Genomic DNA, 9,892 nt, shown 5'->3' with positions numbered 1-9,892 from the left:
CTCCAGTTTTCGAGAAAGAGAAGCAAAGATCCTGTTTGAAAAGCGGAGGCACACGCTCTCTGCCTAATAAACCACACCGCGAGGAGCGCACCAGCTCCCCCCTGGCACACATGCTGCTGCAAAACCAAACAGGTTTGCATTTTGTCACCAACCGTGGTTTTGAATGTCTGCATAAAGTCGTAGTTTTGCTCTGAGCCTGCCATTTGCATCATTTGTGCTCTCAGTTTTGCTTATGGTCGTAAATTTAAAAAGGTCGTTAGAGGTTAATCATCGGTGTGTTTCTAGAAGGTAACCTGGCATGCCTCCTGACACAGCCCAGCTGTTAACAATTCACCCTGGTTCTGAGATGACCTCTTTGAACTGACAAAGACCATCATGGTGATTATCCAACAGGAAAACCCAAGCCCTGTGCCTTCCTTTCCCCTCAATTTAATGTGACCTTCATAGCTGCGTGGGTTACGCTTCTGTTTTCAGCATTATCCTCCTGCCCTAAAAGTTACCTAATATCAGTTAAAAGTATTGCTGACCTGTCATGCAAGTCCAAAGGTGTTTTTCATATTGTTTGTCATAGCTGGGCTATATGAGGTAAGTACTCCTTGTGTCAGCTGTCACTTCTACAAAGTAATAACATCATTGCCAAATAACCTATAAATTCTACACTAAGTAAACATCAGCAGGATTTTTGTTATTGTCAAAAAGAACAGGTGGAAAGACCGCTACAGGAATCCTACATCTCAGTCAAAATGTATCAGACAGGTACCAAAGACACTCAGATTTGTACTACTGAATGCAATTATTGCTTTGATGGTGTTAGAAAGTTAGCAAGCCTTCCTGAATTGGGTGGGAACTTTGTCTAAGGGAAAGTTACACATAGTGTTGCTGTGTATGTGGGCTGAAGTAAGCAGAGAGATTGCTAAGATACAGTCGTGGAGAGCCTCCAACAGAAGTGGCTGGATCTTGTGCAGCAGGAATCTGGACCAGTGCTACCATGGAAGAGAAGAAATGAAAGAAAGAATTTTTTGTCAGTCACACAAACACACATTTTATGGCTATGTAAACCATTGCATTGTATGGACATACAATCTTTTTTAGAGAAAAGCACATAAGAAAGTGCATATGTAGGTAAAAACATAATGAGTTTATGAAACATTTTGCTCCTTGCTCTGACAGTGCTAAAAAGCAAAAGTAGCTATCACCTATGTATCACATAGCATAACTTGAATGCTCTGCCGTGCAGTTCCACCAACCCACCAAAGCCACACACAACAAGTGAGAGCTAAGACACTAGCAAATTCTGGAAGTGTTGACCAAATGTGAACAAAAAAACCCCCAAACCTGAAACTTAAAAACTGCAGATAAGGTGCTTGCTTTCTTAACGGAGAGACTTTACCAACCAAGGATGGGAAGTCCTACAGACTGACCACAAGGCTGCCATTCTATAAGCGTAGGTAGTTTAGCTCTGATTCTGTTTTAAGAGTGCTCTGAGAGGATCCTTACTCCTACCTCCAACATTGCTGACACCGTGCTGGCATAAAGTGCTGGCATGGTAGTAGTAGCTTGGGTAACGGAAAGGTTTCCCCAGAAGAGGTTTTCCAGGTTTCTGGCAGAACTCTGGAGATGTTTTAACACTGGTATTTGTAGTACTATGCCACTAATCTTACAGCTGATGGAATTTGGATTGAAAAGCCATTGGTTTTGCTTTTAATCTGCCAGGAAAGGTATTTATAAAAATGTACAGGAAACCATTCTGGACTGCACATACATTTCTCCTTTAATAGCATCTGAATAGATCAAGGCTTTTTTTTTTTTTTTTTTTTTAAATGTGTCTAGGACATTTTTAGCTGGGAGAAAATGGACTGGAATCGTGAATTGAGCTTGCTTAGGCAGTACCAGGGAGCAAGATGCAGAGGTTATACACTGGTATAGTAAGTAAATACGAATCAGGTGACTTAGATTAGAACCCGGCTAATGAACCACAACATTCCTGTGTTCTGTACGGAATGTTTTTAAAGAATGTTTTCTACTTCTTGGAAAAACTGTCACCAAATGTTGCTGAACATTTTCAAAGGCAAAGATAGAATGAATCCCTATGTATGTCCCATGTGGATGAATCTGGAAAATAAAAGAAAATAATTTTATTCATTAAAAGAGGATTTATATATTATTTGATTCAGTAACAATGTTTGAGAATGCAGGGGCCAGGACCACATTAGTTGTGTTGGATCCAGAGCTGATGAATACACTGTTATTGTGATAGCCATGTGCTTATTCAGCCACTCAACCAGAGGTTCGCTCATGCAGTCACTTGTTTCAGGACATTTTAGGCTTTAAAGTGCTTTGCCATATAAATCTCTGCATGTTTGCGTAATATTTAGTAACATAATGCTGAGTAGGTGAGATAAAAGGCAATTTCTTCTCTTCCATCTCCTCTTTAGGGCTTAAAAGGATTTTCCAGAGCTACTCTGTGCCCAGGCAGCATTGTCAGCTGCCCCCAGCCCCAACATGGCAATAAACTGCTTCTACAAGATCAAGTTCTATCACATGCTGTATTTTCAATCAAATTTAAACATTTTTTTAATGTTAGTCCCCGAGTAGAGGTATTTATGTAATTTTAAGCTCCCTTGACCAGTTACACACATTTTAATGAATGCTAATCCTTTGTAGTTGCACTAACTTGATAACTATTAGCAAAACAAAGTAAGAAATTCTGGGGGGAAAAAAAGCTAGTATGTAAGGTAAAGAGTAGGGAGAGATTTATGGTAAATGAAACTGTGCTGAGCCTGGTCTTTCAACATCTTCACCAGCAATGAGATTAGATTTGTCAGACTAGTAATGATGCATGACAAGCTGCTTTGTAAAGGCAAACATCAGACATTGAAAAGAGGTTTGAGAAGAGGGAAGATTCAGTTCTCATTTTAGCAAAACTAATGCATTAACAATGGGGTGATCTTAGCTATCAAATGATTAAAGGAAAAAACAATGTTCATGTTTATTTTGGGAGGAACAGAAGAGACTTGCATGAAGTGACCTTAATTCTGAAAGAGTTAATGGCAGGCATATCATCATGGAAATAAACTGAGATTAAGCAAGTCTGGGAGGCAGGTGGTTTCAGGTTTAGTTCACTTACATCACTAGGGGAATATATACACATACATTTTGAAAGGAAGCGAGGGAAAACCTTATCCTACAGCTCTCTACATGCTTTCTTCAATTGTTCTGGCAGATTTAACTACATTTGACAGTGTTCAGGATAGTGGGTTCCTATATTCATCTTGGAAATAGGTGGGCAAGTAGAGGAAAGGCTTGAGAGCACCAGAGAAAAACAGTGAACATGATGACCTGTTTTAGAGGAAAGGAAAGAAAGGTGTGAAGAATGAGTGCAAATAATAAGTTTGTTGCTTTTATATATATATTTAGAAAGGAAAATCTATATATCTTGATATAGAATATCTATATACTATACATACATTTGTATATACATTAATTATATTAATTAGCATAAACACCTCAATCTGGGGGAAAGATTTGCATATCAGAGCCTTGTTACACATAGAGCTCCTCAGTATGTGACAGTTCCTTAGTTAAGTTTTGTGTATATCATGTCAATAAATAACTGAATGAACTATACTGTAGAAAAGAACCATTAGAGGTTGCAGAAATACCACTTACAAGAAAAGACTGAAAGAGGTGATTTAGTATAGACAAGCAAAAATCCAGGAGAGACACTCTAACACAGAATCACAGAATGGTTTGGGTTGGAAGGGACCTTAAAGATCATTTAGTTCCAAGCCCCTGCCACAGGCAGGGACACCTTCCACTAGACCAGGTTGCTCAAAGCCCCATCCAGCCTGGCCCTGAGCACTTCCAGGGATGGGGCATCCACAGCTGCTCTGGGAAACCTGTGCCAGTGTCTTGCCACCCTCACAGTGAAGAAATTCTTCCTAATATCTAATCTAAATCTGCCCTCTTTCAGCTTAAACCCATTACCCTTTGTCCTGTCATGGACGTAAGATGACACATAACAGATTGCTGCAAGAGGAAGGTAAAAATTTTTTCATGTTTCCAGAAAACAGAGCAAGAAATGACAATCTTAAAATGCAACAGGTACTGGTAGAATAGAGAGTGGAAAACTTTATTTAATGATAAAAGTACTAAAGCTCTGGCCTAGGGATGGTTCTTAGCATTGCAGCTAACAAACATGGCCATACAAATACAGTTTCTTCCAAGACTAAAAGAAGTGAGGTGCTTTTTGTTGTTCTTTCTCCTATGGGCTTTTTGGGTAAGACAACAATCTCCCAGGAAATGTAATGTTTCTAGCATATCAACTCTCCAGTCAGAGCTCTGCTGGGGAAGGAGAAGCTGAGGTTTACTGTATAAGACTTTACATCAATTTCTGTTAAAAAAAAAAAAAAAAAAAAGGCAAGACTATGAAAGCATGCCAGGAGAAGTAAATTAACTGATTTCTACATAATTGCAAAAGGAGCATGCACAGCACTGACACTCCAAGGAAGGGTAAAGATGTGACTGAAATGCACCTGGAAATTTTCTTTATGGTGGAAGTACAAATTTGGAGAAGAATTTGGAGCATGTACTTCCACCCTGATCTGTGTCAGAAGCAGGGGAACAGGAACACATACAGACATGTATGTTGAAGAAGACAGAGCTTAGAGACATCCTGTTCTAGGATCTGTCTACACGTAACAGTTTTATATTTGCATCTGGGAAAGCCTGAATAAGTATGCTAGAAAGTTTAAGTGCAAGACAGTCTGGTCACTACATCCACATACAGAACAGCATCAGTTTCAAACCAAGAAACGCTTCCTTGAATGTACGCTTGCATGGAGAGCTAAGAAAAGTTAAATGCACTCAGTTTACGGTTCAATTTTTATCTTGCATAAAACATGAAAATTACTCGTCTGCTTAAGCATCTTTTCTGCAGATGACACCTTTCTACCTACAGGTGACTTGCAAGGGAAAACCAAAGGTTTGGTAAAGAATAAAGTAGGTGTGAGGTGATAGCCTCAAATATCAGGAAGCTCCAGGGAAGGACATTGTGTATTAGAGAAAACAAGCAGGGAGGAGGGAAAAGGGGGAGAAGTCTAAAGGTTAAGGGACTACAAACATGTCCTTGTAGACAGTGGCTTCTGAATAACCTGTGTGACTATGCAATGGGGAATATCTTTTTTTAAAAAATGGAATAAAGTTATGGCCAGCAGTATGCTTAATGGTGTTATTTATGGCAAAGCTAGTTCATCAGTATTTTCCTAGATATAAAATATACACTGAAAACTGTGAAAACAAATGCCAATTATGAAGTGTATCCACTCAGAATAGGATTTTCTGAACTTGACTTCTGCTGTCTTTTTCCTTCATGTCAGGCAGTCGTGGGAATCCTCATAGCTGACTGACATACTTCCTAAACGTCACTGCATGCATCCTTTTGATAGCGATTTTTTTTTTCCTGTACACAATTAATGTCTAAATATGTTATATGTTTGCAGTATTGTGGATGTCTGCACTCAGATTCCATACAGTTGAATTACCCATTGCCATTGTCGGGAAGAATGCTCTTCTCTCGCCCTGTTGGTTAAAAAACACTTCCCTTCATATTAGAGTCAGGCTTGCCCAGTCAATCTACATATTGGATTAATCCATGTAATTCACAGTTAAACCAGGAAATTACCAAAGTGGCCCAGTGAAGACATTTCACCCGGCACCCACATCACCAGCTTCGCTTGCCTTTTGTGCTGGCAGCCTGCTGAATTTTATGTCAGGCTTGGATCTGTTAACTCTCTTTTTCAAAACTTCTTGTAGTCTATACAGGTCATTTCTGCTGAGAGCGGTTAGTAAGATCTCAGGCAGCTATACTGCACTGGAGTTGCTGAGTTTTCATCTGCAGGAGTGAGAGCGTGTGTGCAGAAGATTAACAGTTTCTTAGTAAAAAACTCCTCCTAGAGACATGCTGCATGCAAACTTAGGTGTCTTCAGGATAGGTAAGACCTTTTATACTTGTCTCCAACAGGGAAAATATGTCTCTTTACTGAGAGAAAGAAAAAGGAGAAACATCTTCAATATCAAATTAGTAATAGCAAGAGGAGCCAGATATAACAGAGGTGAACAGCAAAATAGTTCAATTACTTTAAATCTTTTTATTGAAAAATGCCTGTTTTCAAACATTTTCACACACATGTTTTGCCTTATCAAGCTTCAATAAGTATCAGAAAAAGAAAGGAGAGAAATGCCCTCCATTCATTACATCAAATTGTGTCCTCTTAGTAGAGGTAGACCTCTACCCTTCTAGAGAATTATTCTGAGTATCTTGAGTTCTTTTCAACAAGTAACCCATGAAAATGCATGAAGAGAGTCATATGGTTGAATGCAAATAACCCCCCAAATCCTCAAATGGGATTTTACTTTCCAGAATTTATATTCTCAAAGTTGCTATTTTTTTAATGTCACTAGGCACTTTTGGTCTCTGGCAACATCTACGAGGGCTGGCTTTGTTTCTCTGTAGAAGAATAATATGCTAGCTCTGTCATTTGCATGTGGAGAAAGGAAATAAGATAGTGAAGACACTGCAGGAAAAGTTTCATCATGATTTATTTACAGGAAGAGAAAGAAACAGAAGTAATGAAAGAAAAGAAAAGCAGTAACAACAGAAAGAATGTGTCTATGTGCATAATACAGTTGATTTATGCTGTGGGAGAAGGAATACAAGCACAACCTAACTTTGTGGATTTCATTTTGATGCAGAAGTGAGAATGCAACAGTGAAGAAAGAACAACTTTTCCAGGGTGTAAACGAGCAGTGGCCTAACTTCAAATACCCCAGCTGTCAGTGGGCCCCATGTCCTAGCTTGGGTCTTTGCATGGCACCCTGCACCTTGTGTATACTCGTGTACCAACAGTTACATCCAGGACTTAAGAGTTGAGAATTTCCATCATTTCATGTCAAAATGGAGCTCTTTAAAAAGTCCTCCTCAAACTCCTGTCAGTTTTCCCTAATATTTTCCAGTATTGGAAAATACTGCTTGGTGTTATGGAAGAATTGCTTTCAAATAATTTTCAGTTTTTAAATCATTCAGCCATATTGAGAAAAACAAAAGATGTGTGTAAAAGGAAACAGAACTGTGTCTCTGTTTATAAATTCTCTAGTCGAGATGCTCTTGTGCCTGTATGCTTTTAAAAATGATATTAATTACTAAAGAAATTAAAAGAAAAGGATCTTTGAAGGTCTTTTAAATGCAAAGACACCACCTCTGGTTCTGGAAGTCCCCAAGTCAAAATCCCAGGGAGAATATAGCTTTTCATACCTTCCCTCATCACCTGCAGTTGATCATTTTCAGGGAGCGATTGGTGCTTTGACTAGCACAGCTGCACTAATATAACCCTGAGGAATTCTTATATTCAAATCATGACTTTTTGCTGTATTTGTGAGAGGCCAGTCACATCTGGACAAGTTACATACCTTAAAACCCCAGAAATATGTTGAAGGCTGGTGATTAAAATTCTCTGAAAAGTTCATTAGCAATGAGCATGATCCGTTCCCAACATTTGCACATTTTGACCAGACCAAACCTGCTTTGCTCTGTTCAGGCACGGAAGAGGACTTCCTCTTCAGTTCCTCCTTGCTGTACCTCGGTTCTCCATCTGGAATGTGACATAGTAACCACTTGCCTCAGAGGCTGCAGGTGTGTGAACCATGTATCATGGGCTAATGGGACAGCTTGAGTTAATGTAGGCTTACTTGAGAGTGTAGGTGAGATTATGCAAGGTAGCCAGAGGAAGAGGTTAGGTACCTTCATTTACCACAGAGTACATGCAGGGACGTGGGCAGAAACCATGAGAGCTGTAACTTTTCACCTTCGCCTTTCCTGCAGCAACTGATTTCTCTGCCCATATAGAGTCTTGCAAAATCACAGACAACAGTCATACAAAGTCACAGGGCAAGTTCATACCATTTTATTCACAGACGCATTTAAGTGATGAATGGTGTGAGGCCACATACTGAATGTTGAGAATAAAATAAAAGTTTAAATGACAACTCATCCACTGACCATCATATTCTTTTTTCAACCCATGATATCTGGCATATTTTCATTATACTGCATGAAGCAAAGACTTCAGCCTGGGTATGTAGTTGTGTAATAGTGTATCATGACACAGATGCAAAAGAAGGCTGAATTAAGATGATGTGACCAACCTTTATTTTTTGTTGCTATATTTTGCAAATTTTATGTTTCCCAGCACATTTCAATACAGAAAAAAAGGCCAAAGCCCTATTTCAATATACTTAGAGAAGAGAATAATTAACTTTCTAAGAACAAGTCATGTAGCTATGTATCTGTTTTGCCTCTGCTACCTAACAATTTCTCTTCATGAACAATGAAAAAAGTAAGAATCTGCTCAAAGGGGAAAATGGTAATTTTAAAAAAGAAATAATTTGTCAACTGCAAAACCTGCCTCTTTTTTAATTAAAAAATTCAGAACTCAAGCCCCAATTGTTTTCTTGCTATGAATTTTGAGGAAATTATTTAATCTTGCTGTGATATAGTTATTGTGACAGCTATTTCCTAGCTTTGTTATTTAAATATCCTTATGATAAGAGCTATAATAGGCAAAATGAATGTGTGTTATTGGTAAAAATTACTTTTACTTTGAATATGAATAGGGATCTAAAGGCTTTATATAGAGAATCTGATTTTTCACCTACAGTTAGATATGAATCTCTTACTTTTCATGCTTGCAGACAGAGAAGTGCAGCCAGAACCTTCCAAACTATGCAGCAGTCTGTGTAGCATGTCAGATCAGGGCCTGGACTCTGGTGAGGGCACCTGTAAATTAAAAAGACACCTGTAAAGTTTTCAGTGGTACTTAATGAAGCTGTATGACCCTTGTGACAGAATTAAATAGTCTCCCCACTCAGCCTAGCAATCACAGGATGCTTGGAAGCAGCTGTCAATACAGCAGACATAAGGGATATTATAAATAGGTCAGTGAAACAGGCAGTAGGTTCTCTTTCCTTCCTCTTTCTTCCCTGAAACCCTACAAATCCTTGCAACCTGAGAACAGCAATTATTAGAATAAAAATACAGTCCTCGAAGCACCAAGAAAAGAGGTATCACTACTCTAGATTTCTCTGTATTATTTAGAGTCTAAAACATTAACATTCTGCTTAATTTTTTTTTCTAATTTTGTAGATGGAAAAAAAATTGATACTATCGGCAATTCTGAAAATATAAATGGAACAAACTTTAATAGTGTTGATGTAAGTAAAGTTTGTCTTCTCAAACATCAGGCAGTTGCAAAGATTACGCACCATATATTGGGAGACATTAAATATGGGTAAAAACTGTAGTGAACTTACTACATTTTGTTAGAGCACTCAGAGGGAGTAAGTGTGTTTTCCAGGTTACACATAAAGCATGATTGCTTGTATGGAATTTTTCTATAACCCAACAATTCAATATAAAATCTATACAGGATTTGGAGTATTGGGTTACCTCCACTCTCACTCAGTCCCTTTATCAGTATGGGATCCCAATTTTTATGATTTTGTATGAACAAGGAAAGAGGATTGCCATGGAATTTACTTCAAGGTAAATAACCCTGTCATCTGCGAGAACCAGTAATTCTCAGGCTGTGGGCAGTTCGGATGTGGAACTATGAGTCTGCCTATATAACACTGAATAAAAGAGACTTCTTTCCAACCATTTATTCATCTAAACTAGATTACAACTGTACAATGATCCAGTCAAACAAGTACCATGCAGTGGCTGTAAAGTGGAACAGGATACGTTAAAATGTGTGTTGAATTCCACTTGCTGCTTATGTATCTCTACTGTGGGTGTATTTCTTAAAAAGGTGTTCAGATTCTAATGCAGAGAAAAGCT

This window comes from Falco cherrug, chromosome 7 (genome assembly GCF_023634085.1).
Source record: "Falco cherrug isolate bFalChe1 chromosome 7, bFalChe1.pri, whole genome shotgun sequence".
Taxonomy (NCBI): domain Eukaryota; kingdom Metazoa; phylum Chordata; class Aves; order Falconiformes; family Falconidae; genus Falco; species Falco cherrug.
The sequence above is the reverse complement of the archived record's forward strand: the minus strand, read 5'-3'. Positions refer to the sequence as shown.